This window comes from Gorilla gorilla, chromosome 3 (genome assembly GCF_029281585.2).
Source record: "Gorilla gorilla gorilla isolate KB3781 chromosome 3, NHGRI_mGorGor1-v2.1_pri, whole genome shotgun sequence".
In the NCBI taxonomy this organism is placed as follows: domain Eukaryota; kingdom Metazoa; phylum Chordata; class Mammalia; order Primates; family Hominidae; genus Gorilla; species Gorilla gorilla.
In genome coordinates, this window is record NC_073227.2 from 198925911 (window position 1) to 198942234 (window position 16324).

Sequence of the window (16324 nt, forward strand, 5' to 3'; positions counted from 1 at the left end):
TGCGATATCAACCCGGCTGTGAAATACCCCAGTTTCAATAAATGCTCCTTCACTTGTGCTGCTTTCTACCTACATTTAGAACCTCTTACATCTATTCTTACATTTGTTTACTAAATGTGTTTGTATCACTACAACAGTATTTTCAAATTTACTGAAGGAAAAGAAACAATTCCGAAACAGCAAAGTGATTAAATATTCAGTTAGAAACTATTTTGGTAATATGCATATCTCTATCTATATCTATATATGTGTGTGTGTCTGTGTGTGTGTGTGTGTGTGTGTGTGTGTGTGTTAAAAGTTAGACTTATTTCCAGGATTTTTTTATTAGGATTTGCGAAAATGCTAACAGTGTTAAAATACAGTGACCTTAAAAGCTAACAATATGACAAGGTTGGCTTCATTTTTAGAAGTAGGTACACTGTCTCCAAAGGGTTTTATTTACTACAGATATTTGGTCTATATATTTAGTGCTGAATTATATGATTCTAAACATTAAAATGTAAGCAGCACATTTAACATAAACAGGAAACCAGCTCTAGGTGAGATACATGTGTGTCACAGAGATTCTCAGTTATTAATGCTGCTACAAAATTTCCATTTTAATAGCACCACAAGAATCCAGGTATGCATAAGGCAGTCTCCATTAAGAATCAGGAGCAATCTTATGTTGCAAAATATAGGGTGTCTTTAGTTCTTAATATGTTAATTTTTATCTCAATTCTGTGATATCACTTCAGTGTGGAGAAAACTGAAAAAATACACATCATGTTCACTGCTGATTAAAAGCTTTTATTTACATTTTTACCTGATTTTTCATTCTAACCTAATATGCTAATTCATTAAATAAACTTCATATGTCATATTGCGAATTATTATCTGTAGCCCAGATGGAATCTTCTTGTGAATTCAAGATAAAGGCATCCTATCTCAATATGCTTTACTTCCAACTGTCATACTGATTTTGTTGGAACATACATGTCATTGCTATCTATCAAATAATTGTTGCAACAAATATATAAATACATTATATTTGTGAATGAATGGCACCTCCTTAAACTGTGGCATGCTTGTGTAATACACGACCCCCACAACAGTGTGGGCTGTGTGTACAGGCCATGGACTGTGCTACATTTTGCAGATTAAATGTCCCTGAGCTTCAGTTACCTAATTTCTTAAATGAGAATGGCACCTATCTCATGAGTTTTTGTAAGCATATGGAAAGGTATTACAACGTTAAGTATAAAATCATTATTCAATAAATCTGTTTTCTGTGTGTGTGTTATGTTTTAACCTATACTTCAGAACGCACTGAAGATTACTTTCTCTAAGAATGGTGTCCTAATGCTCTAGGCCAGGGGTCAGTACGTTTTTTTCTATAAGCTACCACATAGTAAATACATTAGGCTTTGCAGGCCATCTGTTCTCTGTTATGACTACTCAACCATTGTATTATAAAAGAAGCTGTAGATAAGACAACATGCAAATGAATGATCATGATTGTGTTCTAATAAAATTTAATTTACACACACAAACAAAAATAGACTGTATGATGTGGTCCACAGGTTATAGTTACTGACTCGTCATGCCAGCCCATACTATCTCATTTTCAATTTTCAATTTTTAGGCCTTGATTCAGAAAAAAAGTTTCAAAGTAAGGAACATTAATTTTCTCTTAAATCTCAGTCTGTGCCTATATTAAGGCTGAAGTTAGAGAAAGCTTATTTGCTGAAGGCCTCTTTTTCTTGACTGTATGTATCTGAAGTTTTTTATTTTCCTTTTTCCTTTTCTCTTTATCTTGACTGTATGTATCTCTGAAGTTTTTTATTTTCCTTTTTCCTTTTGTCTAAACTGATGTTTCTCTTCCCTTCTTTTGGGAAGAAAATACTTTTTTTTTCTATTGACATTCATTATTTAGGCATTATTCCATTTTTTTCACTTTTTTTCTCATTTTTATAAGTATATGTTTATAAATCTACTTTATGTAAGCAACTTTATTTTCTAAAGTTATATACTTTTTTAATTAAATAAAATGCTCAAGGCAGCCTTTCTCATATTCTGGGGTGCCCAGCATCTATGTCATACCTTCTGTGGCCTTTCAAAATTCCTATATTCTGATAGTCTATCTCCTTATGAATTTTTGCTCAAGTGAAATTATCAACCCTATTAATGATCAGAGCTATTGTTCTACAAGTCACCATTAACTCGAGTTTGAGGCCTGAAGCAATCTGTGAAAGAAGGCCTTGGAACAATGCAGTTGTTCTACCATATATCACAGAAAAGCTAATTTAGCTTTCATAATGAAAACAAGTATCAGTGTCCTGAAGTTTCCCAGCCCTGGGCAGGGATGCGTATTGAACTCCATCAATGTGAAAATAAAAGTTATTTTGCTATTTTTAATAGTGTCTATTACTCAAAGAGTATTTACTGCTTCTTATTCTTCCTTCAGAACTGGTTTATTTATTTCAGTCTTATTCTTGGTATAGAGAATCTAACGTTTTTTTTAAAAAAGAAAACTGAAGTCAAACCAATAGTCTTCAAAGACATATGAAACTACTGTATGCCAAGCAGTGTGGCATCAAGTACAACCTATTTTAAAAGTTAAGAAGAAACATAATGAAAGATTTGAATGTACCACCTACACTATATTATTGATTACGCTAACCCAAAGTACATACTATGTAGCTAGTTAAGTATTACAACTTTGTTTTAAAAGAAAAGGGTCAGGCATGGTGGCTCACGCCTGTAGTCCCAGCACTTTGGGAGGCCGAGGTGGGTGGATCATGAGGTCAGGAGATCGAGACCATCCTGGCTAACATGATGAAACCCCATCTCTACTAAAAATACAAAAAAAAAAAAAAAAATAGCCGGGCGTGGTGGCAGGTGCCTGTAGTCCCAGCTATTCAGAAGGCTGAGGCAGGAGAATGGTGTGTACCCGGGAGGCGGAGCTTGCAGTGAGCCGAGATTGTGCCACTGCACTCTAGCCTAGGTGACAAAGCAAGACTCCATCTCAAAAAAAAAAAAAAAGGCAATATACTAAATATGAATTTAAGTAAAATTCAAAGCAGGATATTCTTTTATTAGAATTTCCACCAATACACTCAAAGGAATTCAAAGATTCATGACCACAAAACAAGTTTGCATTAATTATCACAGTGTGATATCAGTATTTTTATATATATACATGCCCACTTATGATAGGGTTATGTTCCAGTAAACCCAAGCTAAGTTGAAAATATCATAAAGTTGAAAATTCATTTAATACATCTAATATACCAAACACCATAGTTTAGCCTAGACTACTTAAACAGGAAATTTTCCTTGTCCTGTTTGCGGGCCTTCCAACAAGGGTGTCTCACTTACTCAGCCGGCAGCTCTCAACCCCTTATGGGAGAGTAAGTGCGCAGGTGAGTGTGTGCAGGAGCCGGAGCAGTGCTTTTGGGTGCTGGCAGGAGCAAAACTCTGTGCGGTGCCCAACAGCAGCTTCTGGGGGGAGTTCCTATGACCCCCGAAGCCCCAGAGGGTGTGTGTTACAGTGCTCTTTTAGCTTTGCCATCCACAGATGGCTTAAGTGTTAAACAGCTCAGTGGGCCCTCTGCCTTTTCATAAGGGCAGAGGGTCAGTGTGGCAGTCTTTAGTGTCTGCACCTGTGGCACCTGAACTCTTGTTCAGCATCCAGGAAAAATCAGGTCATATGAATGAATTGAAGGGTGGTGAATACAGAGGATTTTATTGCTGATGAAAGTGGCTCTCAGCGGGAAGGGGAGCTGGAAAGGGGATGGAGCAGGAAGGTGATCTTCCCCTGGAGTCCGGCCATCCAGGCCAAACTCCACTCCAAAGCAACACTGTTAAGCTGTCCCTCTGAAGTCAAGTTGCTTCTCTCCAACGTCCAACCACAGTCTCTGATGTCCAGCTGCCTTTCCTCTTCTCCCCTCCTCTGCTCTCTGACAGTTGGGTCAGGGATTTTTTTTTTTTTTTTTTTTTTTTGAGATGGAGTCTTGCTCTGTCATCCAGGCTGGAGTGCAGTGGCACAGTCTTGGCTCACTGCAACCTCTGGCTCCTGGGTTCAAGCGATTCTCCTGCCTTAGCCTCCTGAGTGACTGGGATTACAGGTGCACACCACTATACCTGGCTAATATTTTTATATTTTTAGTAGAGACAGGGTTTCACCATGTTGGCCAGGCTGTCTTTAATTCCTGACCTCAAGTGATCCGCCTGCCTTAGCCTCTCAAAGTGCTTCAGTTACAGGCATGAGCCACTGCATCTGTCCCCTGGGTCAGGGTTTTTATGGGTACAGGATGAGGGGAAGGGCAGGCCATGGGTAGTTTTGGAAAAGGCAACATTCTAGCAGGAAAATAGGAATGCATGTTCTCACTCTGGGCCACAGGTCGAGGCTTGAGGCTAAGACTTCGCCAGGGACTCCATGCTTTTCGCCAAGAATTTCTCTGCCTCCTTTCCCTATCACTACCATAAACGTGCTGAGAACACTTACTTTAGTCTACAACTGGGAAAAATCATCTAACACAAAGCTATTTTATAAAAAAGTGTTGAATATCTCATGTAATTTATTGAAAACTATACTGAAAGTGAAAAACAGAATGGTTGTATGGGTACTAAAAATACAATTTCTACTGAATATGGATCATTTTTGCACCATCTTAAAGTCAACAACGATTAACTTGACCATCTGTATGGATTAAGATGTACATAACCTTGGTTTAGAATCATTTTCATGCTCTACTACTCTACTCCTACTTTTTGTTTTCTCTGAGTGGGTATTATTCCAGACCATGTCACAGACCTGCTCAGCTCAGTGTTTCCTCCTTTCATGGATTACACTCAATTATAGCAAAAATTTGTTCCCACATTTGTAAAAAGTACAGCTTTTTGATTAATTCCCAGGTAAATAAAAATTGCAAAATACATGCAAAAGAAAAACAGGAATTGAAAACAGTACCTGGAAAAATTCTAAGTTACCTGCAATTGCTATCTACAGATAAAAATATGATAATAAATTTTATTTTTTTGTATTAACTTCTCTGAAATGAATGAGTATTAATCTTAGAAAACATAATCACAATCTTCTATGATAAAAATTTCTTTCAGCTCTGAGTCTATAAATATCAACTAAATGCATGGAAGTACAGTAATTTCTAGAAGGAGCTCACAAATGTTGATCCTATTCAGGAACTTTTGGGTCTTCCCAAGTTCTAGCAGGAAATATTTAGCTGTTGTTACTGTGCCTAGAACTAGTTGAGGATAGTCTGAAACTCAGGCACTTGACTGCAAGAAACTTCTAGCAGCTCTTTCCACAAAGACATTTTATCATTGGCTTTGGAATTAATTGTTATAGTGTGAGGACAGTAGGGATGCAAATGTAAAGTCACTTTCACTTTCAGGGACTAACTAAAGTTCTGTTACCAAAGAACAAAAAGTTACCCGTTTTGCTTGTAACTGAAATAATATAACCATATCCAATATATTTATTCATTGTACAGGTAATTATTAGGCGCCCAATATGTCTCAGGCATCGTTTAGGCAGTTGAGATACGTCAGTTAAAGAGAAAGAAAATGCATAAGAAACCCTTTATTGAAGGCTACACAATCCAAACATGTTGAGGGTTAAATGTTACTTTGTACAATCTTTCCTCACACTGTCCACCTGCTATATTTCACTAAAGAACAATGAGAATTTCTTGCTTTTCTACTTTCATGTTTTGGGAATAACTCAATTTTTCATCAATGCAGAAGTCATTGACAGACAAAAATATTTCGACTACATGATTTATTATCTGTGATTAAATGAAACACATACATTCACAAAATTGTTCTTGTCTCATGAATTTTCAGATTAACTTTTGGGTTTCTTTACTGTTACTGCATATATATTTTCTCTTAGATTTCTATCTATACTAACAAGAAGATTAACTTTTAATTTTCAGAGAAAAACTACATATTCTCTCTAAATATTTTCAAGAGCTCCATTTACCATTAATATGTTATACTTAATAGCCTAGCCTGGTTATTGAATATATATATGTAATTTTACTGATTAGAATTGCTTTAGGTCAGAAGTTCTTCTTTTCTGAAAGTGCATCGGAGGATTTCTAATTGATGAGTTCCAAAATTTGTTTTATATTCCTGCAGAATTTTGCCAACACAGTGAATGGAGCAAAGGGCTGAAACAGCCATAGCTCCATGAAGCGCAGATGACACTTCTGCAAAATGAGCTTCAATTCAGTTACATTTACAAGTAAGAATTAGTTTTCTGGCCTTTGGCTCCAGATGATGGACTCCTATAATTAGACTTTAAAGTTTTGCATGTGATTAAATCTGCAATCCTTTGATTCCCCTCACCAAAGCACGTTATACAAGTTTTTGAACCTCTCTCTATTTGCCTTCAAGCTTTTGTGCTTTTCTCCTTATGTAATCTCAAAACAGTTTAATAGGACATCTATTTTGAGTCCTATAAATATAAATACCTTGGGGAGTATTTTTAAAAATAAATTAGATAAAAATTAGTATGATGACTACTCTTTCTCTCCTTTTTAAAAATGGGTTAAGATACTTTGAAAAACTTTTAAGATTTATAAAGTAGGTATAGAAGAGGAAAAGTTTAGAGAAATCTTACACTCTAAGAGGGAGCTCATTTGGCATCAAAAGATAAAGGCATACAGTCCTGCCGAAATTAGAAAGGGACAAAGCCAATAAAGTAAAATATCTTTTCTTTATGTATAGCCCCTGGCATATTATACTTGCTTAGGAGATGTTCATTTAGTTGTAATTATAGTTATATTATAATTATAGATAATTATATAATGATTATATAATTTATTATGATAATGAAAATGCCTCAGAGCTGGTGAACAAGTAATCACTGGGATTAAGATCTTCTTGGAGGTGCCTCCATTTCTAACAAGTCCTTTTATTTTTATGTAACATAAATTATGCAAGAATATGTGCTTAATAAAACAAAGGCAAGTCAAATGAAAGTAAAATTTCACATCATATTCTTTGATTATATATATGTGTTTTTTAAATTTTATTTTGGTAAGATAGAAAACATACCATTTCAACCATTTTTAAGTGTTCTTCTTTGTCTATTGTAACAATTTTTGACTTGAAATCTATTTTTTTTAAGTAAGTGTAGGTGCCCCTGCTCTCTTTTGAGTATTGGCATGAAACATCTTTTACCATCCTTTCACTTTCAACATAGGGTTGTTCTTAGACCTAGTGTGAACCTCTTGTATAAGCACGTAGTTGGAGCCTGCTTTTTTTATCCATAATAATTCTCCGTGTGTGTGTGGTTTATTTATCAATCAGTGGACACTTGGTTTTATTCTACCTTTTGGCTATTATGAATAATGCTACTATGAACATGAGTGTACAAATATCTGTTTGAGTCACTGCTTTCAATCCTTTTAAATTTATACCCAAAATTGGAATTTCTAGTTAATATGGTAATTTTATTTTCAATATATCGAGAAACCACCATACTATTTTCTATAGTGGCTGCATCATTTTACATTCCCACCTGTAGTAGTGCATAAAGGTTCCGATTTCTCTACATTAATGCCAACGCTTGCTATTTTCCTTTTTTGATAGCTATCCTGATGGGTGTGAAGCTATATCTTAGTGTGGTTTTGATTTACATATCGCTGATGATTAGTAATGTTATTTGTTTGATGTACTATGGTTCATAGTACTCTCTTATAATCCTTTTTATTTCTGTAAAATCGATATTTTCATTTGTAATTGTAGTTGTCTTCTCTTTTTTATTGTTAGTAAACCTAACACTTTAACAAATGTATTTTTTTGCAAAGAACCAACTCTTCGTTTCATAGATTTTCTCTGTTGTTTTTCTGCTGTTTTCCTATCTCTGGAAATTCCCATAAAAGGAATTTTTATTTCCTTCATTATGCTACCTTTACAGTTAATTTCTCTTCTTTTTCTAGTTCCTTCAGGTGTAAAGTTAGGTTTTGAATTTAGATCTTTCTCCTTTTATTTTTATTATTTATTTCTTTAAAATTATTCTTTAAGTTCTGAGATACATGTGTAGAACATGCAGGTTGGTGGTTTGCTGCACCCATCATCCCGCCATCTACATTAGATATTTCTCTTAATGCTATCCCTCCCCTAACCCCCCACCCCACTGACAGTCCCTGGTGTGTGATATTCCCCTCCCTGTGTCCATGTGTTCTTATGTTCAACTCCCACTTATGAGTGAGATGAGTGAGAACATGTGGTGTTTGGTTTTCTGTTCCTGTGTTAGTTTGCTGAGAATGATGGTTTCCAGCTTCATCCATATCCCTGCAAAGCACACGAACTCATCCTTTTTTATGGCTGCATAGTATTCCATGGTGTATATGTGCCACATTTTCTTTATCCAGTCTATCACTGATGGACATTTGGGTTGGTTCCAAGTCTTTGCTATTGTGAAGAGTGCTGCAATAAACATACGTGTGCATGTGTATTTATAGTAGAATGATTTATAATCCTTTGGGTATATACCCAGTAATGGGATTGCTGGGTCAAATGGCATTTCTGGTTCTAGATCCTTGAGGAGTCATCACACTGTCTTCCACAATAGTTGAACTAATTTACACTCCTACCAACAGTGTAAAATCGTTCCTGTTTCTTCACGTCCTCTCCAGCATAGTTGTTTCCTGACTTCTTAATGACTGCCAGTCTAACTGGCATGAGATGGTATCTCATAGTGGTTTTGATTTGCATTTCTCTAATGACCAGTGATGATGAGGTTTTTTTCATGTTTGTTGGCCACATAAATGTCTTCTTTTGAGAAGTGTATGTTCATATCCTTTGCCCACTTTTTGATGGGATTGTTTGTTTTTTCTTGTAAATGTGTTTAAGTTCCTTGCAGATTCTGGATATTAGCCCTTTGTCAGATGGATAGATTGCTAAAATTTTCTCCCATTCTGTAGGTTGCCTCTTTATTCTGGTGGAAGTTTCTTTTGCTGTACAGAAACTCTTTAGTTTAATTAGATCCCATTTGTCAATTTTGGCTCTTGTTGCCATTGCTTTTGGTGTTTTAGTCATGAAGTCTTTGCCTATGCCTATGTCCTGAATGGTATTGCCTAGGTTTTCTTCTAGGGTTTTTATGGTTTAGGTCTTATGTTTAAGTCTGTAATCCATCTTGAGTTAATTTTTGTATAAGGTGTAAGAAAGGGGTACAGTTTCAGTTTTCTGCATACGGCTAGCCAGTTTTCCCAACACCATTTATTAAATAGGGAATCCTTTCCCCATTGCTTGTTTCTGTCAGGTTTGTCAAAGAGCAGGTGGTTGTAGATGTGTGGTGTTATTTCTGAGGGCTCTGTTCTGTTCCATTGGTCTATGTATCTGTTTTGGTACCAGTACCATTCTGTTTTGGTTACCATAGCCTTGTAGTATAGTTTGAAGTCAGGTAGCATGATGCCTCCAGCTTTGTGCTTTTTGCTTAGGATTGTCTTAGCTATACAAGCTCTTTTTTTGTTTCCATATGAAATTTAAAGTAGCTTTTTCTAATTCTGTGAAGAAATAATAGACACAGTAAAAATGAGAAAGGTGATATCACCACTGATCCCAAAGAAATATAAACTACCATCACAGAATAATATAAACACCTCTATGCAAATAACACAGAAAATTTAGAAGAAATGGATAAATTTCTGGACACATACACCCTTCAAAGACTAAACCAGGAAGAAGTCGAATCCCTGAATATACCAATAACAGGTTCTGAAATTGAGGTGGTAATTAATAGCTTACCAACCAAAAAAAACCCAGGACCAGATGGATTCACAGTCGAATTCTACCGAGGTAAGAAGAAGAGCTGGTACCATTCCTTCTGTAACTGTTCCAAACAATAGAAAAAGAGGGACTCCTCCCTAACTCATTTTATGAGGCCAGCATCATCCTGATAACAAAACCTAGCAGAGACAATAAAAAAAGAAAATTTCAGCTCAGTTTCTCTGATGGACATTGATGTGAAAATCCTCAATAAAATACTGGCAAACTGAATCCAGCAGCAGTCGAAAAGCTTATCTACCATGGTCAAGTTGGCTTCATCCCTGGGTTGCAAGTCTGGTTTAACATATGCAAATCAATAAACACAATTCATCACATAAACAGAACCAATGACAAAAACCACATGATTATCTCAATAGATGCAGAAAAGGCCTTCGATAAAATTCAACACCCCTTCACGCTAAAAACTCTCAATAAACTTAGTATTGATGGAATGTATCTCAAAATAATAAGAGCTATTTATGACAAACTCACAGCCAGTATCATACCGAATGGGCAAAGCTGGAAGCATTCCCTTTGAAAACCGGCACAAGGCAAGGATGCCCTCTCTCACCACTCCTACTCAACATAGCATTGGAATTTCTGGCCAGGGCAATCAGGCAAGATAAAGAAATAAAGCGTATTCAAATAGGAGGAGAGGAAGTCAAATTGTCTCTGTTTGCAGATGACATGATTGTATGTTAAGAAAACCCCACCGTCTCAGCCCTAAATGTCCTTAAGCTGATGAGCAACTTCAGAAAGTCTCAGGATACAAAATCAATGTGCAGAAATCACAAGCATTCCTATACACCAATATTAGACAGAGAGCCAAATCATGAGTGAACTCCCATTCACAACTGCTACAAAGAGAATAAAATACCTAGGAATCCAACTTACAAGGGATGTGAAGGACCTTTTCAAGGAGAACTACAAACCACTGCTCAAGGAAATAAGAGAGGACACAAACAAATGGAAAAACATTCCATGCTCATGGATAGGAAGAATCAATATCGTGAAGATGGCCATACTGCCAAAAGTAATTTATAGATTCAATGCTATCTCGACCTTTCTTCTTTTTTAAATGCAAGCATTTTTCAACTATAAAATCCTGTTATCACTGCTTTCACTAAAATCCCTAAATTTTGATATGTTTCAATTGTCATTTATTTCAAGATACTTTTATACATTCTACTTTTTCCTGTAATTTCTTCTTTGACCCATTCAGAAGGGCATTGTTTGATTGTAACATATTTGTGGATTTTCCTAGTTTCGTTCTGCTTTGATTTCTAGTGTCATTCCATTGATTAGAAAAGACACTTTGTATCATTTCAATCTTTTAAAATTTATTGAAAGTTTTTTTGTGGCCTAATATATGATGTACCCCAGAAAATGTTCCATGTGTGCTTAAAGAAAATGTGTTTTTCTATTGCTGGGTGCAGTGTTCTGTATATGTCTGTTAGGTCCAAATGATCTATAGTGTTCACGTTCACTGTTTTCTTACTGATCTTCTGTTGTGTTTTTCATCCATTATTGAATATGGAGATTGAAGTATCCTACTATTATTACAGATGTTTATTTCTACTTTGAATACTGTTGATATTTGTTTTTGATATTTAGGGAGCTCTGCTGTTTAGTTCATATATGTTGGTGATTATTACACCTTTTTATGAATTCACACTTTTATCATTATAAACTGTCCTTCTTTGGCTAGCGTAACAATTTTTGACTTGAAGTCTATTTTTTTTTTTTTTTGGAAATAAGTGTAGGTGCCCCTGTTTTCTTTTCGGTATTTGCATGAAATATATTTGACCATCCTTTCACTTTCAACATAGATTTGTTCTTAGACCTAATGTGAACCTGTTGTATAAGCATGTAGTTGGATCCTACTTTTTTATCCATTCTGCCAATATATGTCTTCCGAGTTTAGAGTTTAATCCATTTACATTTACATAATTACTGATAGGAAAAAAGTTACTATTGCCATTTTGTTTGTTTTTGTTATGTCTTACAGCTTCTTTGCAACTTCCTTTTCTTTCTTATTGCCTTCCTTTTTGCTTATTTTTTTAATGACAGGTTTTTATTCCCTTCTAGTATCCTATTGGGTACATTATATAGATTTTATATGTGGGGTTACCATGGGGGTTACATATTGCATCATAAAGTTATAGCAAAAGCTATTTTAAAGTGATACCAACTGAACTTCAATTACATAGAAAACACTACTTCTTTACCACTCTGCACCCCCCAATGTATGTTACTGATGTCATAAATTGCATCTATATATAATGCATGCTCCTTAACATAGATTTATAATTACTTTTGTGTTTCTTTCTTTTAAAACCTGTAGTACTATTATGTGTGTGGTTGAAAAGAATGTATTCTGATGCCATTGGATGGAATGTTTTATATATGTCTATTATGTCTATTTGGTCTAAAGTGTATTTAAATTCCAGTGTTTCCTTACTGGCTTTCATTTGGACGATCTATCCATTGTTGAATGTGAGGTATTAACATTACCTATAATTATTACATTGCTATTTTTTCTCCCTTTAGCTATGTTAATGTATATATATGCTTTGATGTTGGCTGAATATATATTTATAATAGTTATATCTTGTGATAAACTGACCCTTTGTCATTATATAATGACCTACTTTATCTGTTGTGATAGTTTTTAATTTTAAGTATTTTGTCCGATGTCAGTGTACCTACTCCTGCTTTCTTTTGGTTATCATTTTCATAGAGTACCTTTCTTCATCCCTTTACTTGTAGCTAATTTGTATCCTTAAAACGGAGGTGACTCTCTTATAGGTAGCATATGGTTGGATTTTATTTTTTGTTGTTTTGCCCCCCCCATTTAGCCACTCTGTCTTTTTATTGAAGAATTTAGTCCATTTGCAACTAAAGTAATTATTGATAGGTAATCGATAAAGACTTACTGTTGCTATTTTCTTAATTATTTTCTAGCTGTTTTATAGATTTTTTGTTTCTTTCTTCCTCTCTTCCTTTGTGATTTAATGATTCTCTATATTGGTATGCTTTGAATCTTTTTCCCTTATTTTTTATATATTCACTGTAGATTTTTGCTTTGTGGTTGCCATGAAGCTTACATAAAATATCTTACAACACTCTATTTTGAGCTGATAACAACTTAACTTAGATCATATATATGAACTCTACACTTTCACTACCCCCCATTTTATGTTTTTGATGTCACAATTTACATTTTGCATTGTATATTAATTAACAAATTATTGTAACTATAGTTATTTTAATACTTTTGTATTTTAACTTTTATACCAGTTGTTATAAATCATTCACATGCTACCATTATAATACTATTCTGAATTTGATTGTTTACCTTTACCAGTGAGTTTTATGCTTTCATATGTCTTTAAGTTACTGATTAGTATTAATTTATTTCATCTCAAAGAATTCCTTTTAGAATTTCCTGAAAGTCACATCTAATGGTGAAGAACTCCCTCTTCTTTTGTTTGTGTGTAAAAGTTTTTATTTCTCTCTCATTGCTGTATGACCACTTAGCTTGGTAAAGTGTTCTTGGTTGAGAGATGCTTTTTTTTCCCCCTCTCTTTCAACGCTTTGTATATATTATCTCACTCTGCCCTGGCCTGTGAGGTTTGTGCAGAGAAACCCACTGATAGCCACATGAGAATTACCTTATATGTGATTAGCTTCTTCCCCCTTGCTGCTTTCAGAATGCACTCTTTTTCTTTGATTTTTGACAGTTTGATTATAACATGTTATGATGCAATCTTCTTTGGGTTGAACCTCACTGGAGATATGTGATCTTCATGTACTTAGAGTTCCATATCCCTCTCCAGATTTGGAATGTTTTCAGTCACTATTTTTAAAGTTTTTAAAAACTTGTTAATTTCTCTCTACTATAATGCTAATGTTAGCTTTCTTGACATCTTATAAATCTCATAGGCTTTTAAAATTTCTTTTTTTTAAATTACTTTTTCCCTTCTGGGTAATTTCAAACAACATTTCCATGAGTTTTGTTATTCTTCTGTTTGTTTGATCAAATCTGCTACTTATGCTTTCTATTTTATTTTTTAATTCAGTCATTGCATTCTTCAGTTCCAAAATTTCTGTTGCGTTCTTTTTAAAAAATGTTTTATTAATGTTGCTTAAGTTTCTCATTGTGTTCTTGTATTATTTTTCTGATTTCATTAAGTTGTTTATGTCCTGTTGTAGCTCACTGAGCTTCCTTAGAACAATTAACTTGAATTCTTTGTCATCCAATTTATGTATTTCAATTTATTTTGAAATAATAATTCAGAAGACTGAGGATATCAGTCTTTTTTCTCTTAAGACATCCAAATGATTGGAGGTATCAATCAATCATTATGCCTAGTTGATGCATAAAATTAACCATCACAAATCTACCCCTTGTCAACTTGACACCCATATATGTTTCCCTAAGCCATAGTTAATTTCTAAATAAGGATAAGAGGTAGGACATACTTATATTTAACATGAAACAATTAAAAATGCACTAACTCTTTATCCAAAAGGTAATCCAAAATATATAGGTGTTGTTCATTCTCTTCCTTGGTATCCTGTAACTTAAATATTATGATGTAATCTTAAGAACACTTAAATACTATGATATAATCAATAGAACTTATATAATAAGGAGGTAATAGAGAAAGAAAAATACATCTTCTATGAACACACACAAATGTGTCCATAACAAAATAAGAAAAATATCCTTATGACGCTTACAGTCCTTGCTTCTGGAACTGGTCTCATTGTTGTAGTTGGTATTTATAACCACTTTCTTCCATTATCCATTCAATATTCCCTTTGCCTTCAGCAAGTACCTCAGCTGATGATGGCTCTTTATCTAATGAAGTAAAGGGTTATTCCTGAAGATTCCAAGTCATTAGTAGCCCTGTCTTAATTGGGTTGTTTTGGTTTGCTCTTGGCTTTAATCACAGGACACAGCAATACTAAGAAATATCTCCCATATTCCAGACATTTTCTTTCTTATTGCCAATGTGAAATAGTAGTCCAATTTCCCCTTTGTAAGCAGGATCAAAACATTGTAACTCTCTTCTTTTCCTATTGATTCAGAGACATGAAGATCCCAAAGTGGGTGAGTAACAGTCCTAACTTTCAGTTAAATAGTGTAATTGTTGGGTCTTGTTGTAGAAGCATTTCTCCCTTTGAAGCTAAGACTGTTAGGCCAGCAGAGCATAAAGTCATGGGAACAGAAAGCAAAATTTTTCTAGTGGGCCACTAGGAGTAGTAGTGATGCCACAGCCATTTGCACCCCATGATTCCTGGACCTGTGAATCCTGGATATGGGGGTGTAACCTACCACATTTGGCAGCTGATTGACCTGAGAGAGTTACAAGTACAGAGAATACTCAAACGCATCCTGTTTTAATTCCCAGTGTCAACATTACTTTGTATCCTCACTGTCAGTACCCTAATTTAGATCTTTATTGCAGTAGGAATAATTTATTACAGTAGTCCCTAAATTATTTACTTCTTCCATCTCGCCTTATAATTTCTTGAGCATTTATCCTACATGCTGCTATTTTACATATCATTCCTTCTTAAAATTATGTAATATTCCTGTATTCACAATACAAAGTTTACATATTTTTTTCAAACTTTCAATTACATGAAAAATGACCTCTATTTGCCTTACAGTTCAAAATATGACATTATACAATGCAAATGACAATTACGCAAAATAATTTTGGCTAGATAAACACTTTGGCTTAAAAAATATAAAGATGAGTTTAAATCTCAAGCTACAAGAAGCATAAGGACACAGTTTGACCTTAACCATCTTTTGTCTTGGCTCTCTCATACAGATCTCTGCTTCTTTCTGAATGTGAACTTAACTCTTTCTCACTGATGATAGCTGTCTCCCCATGGGGGTGATATAATTACCAACCACTCTAGAGCCATACACTTCATAGTTTCTGTCACTAGGCAAGAAAAGACTCTTTTTTCAGCTCATAAAATCCTGGAATGCAATCTCACTGTTACGGTCTAGAGTCATGTGCCAACAGAAGATTCAGCTCTTGCAGAGACTTCATATTTGAAACAGAAACAGACAGAAAGCAGCAGATAGGGGAGGTAAGATCAAATGAGAGTTAAAACACAAACACAGTCTTTCAAATTTCTTTTGACTTTTTCTAAACAAAACCTGATTTCTCCAGATTTTCTGAGACATACAAAATGCATTTCAATCTGTGTTAGTGCCGTGTTTCTCAACTTCAATGGCTATTCCGTGTTCCCATTCGCACATCCAAGTTTTGAACTTCCTATATGGGGTTCAAGTCTACTACTTCTACAAAATGTTTTAAAAGTAATCCAGACTTCAGGACTTTTAAGTTATTCTAATGACATTTTTTACTATTTAAAAAGTGGTATATACTAATTTCTGTTCCTGTTTACATTTATTCTATTATTCATTTTTCTGATTATATGAAAATATAGCCTCATCAATGTAATAATCAAAATTTACAATACCTAGTAACTCTAGTGAAGAATGAATTTC

At 34.6% G+C, this 16324-nt stretch overlaps 1 long non-coding RNA gene across 2 annotated transcripts in view; it reads right to left on the minus strand.

The window, feature by feature from the left end:
• LOC129532918 (uncharacterized) overlaps positions 1-16324 on the minus strand; it is a 218796-nt gene that overhangs the window by 96819 nt on the left and 105653 nt on the right. The window lies entirely within an intron of this gene.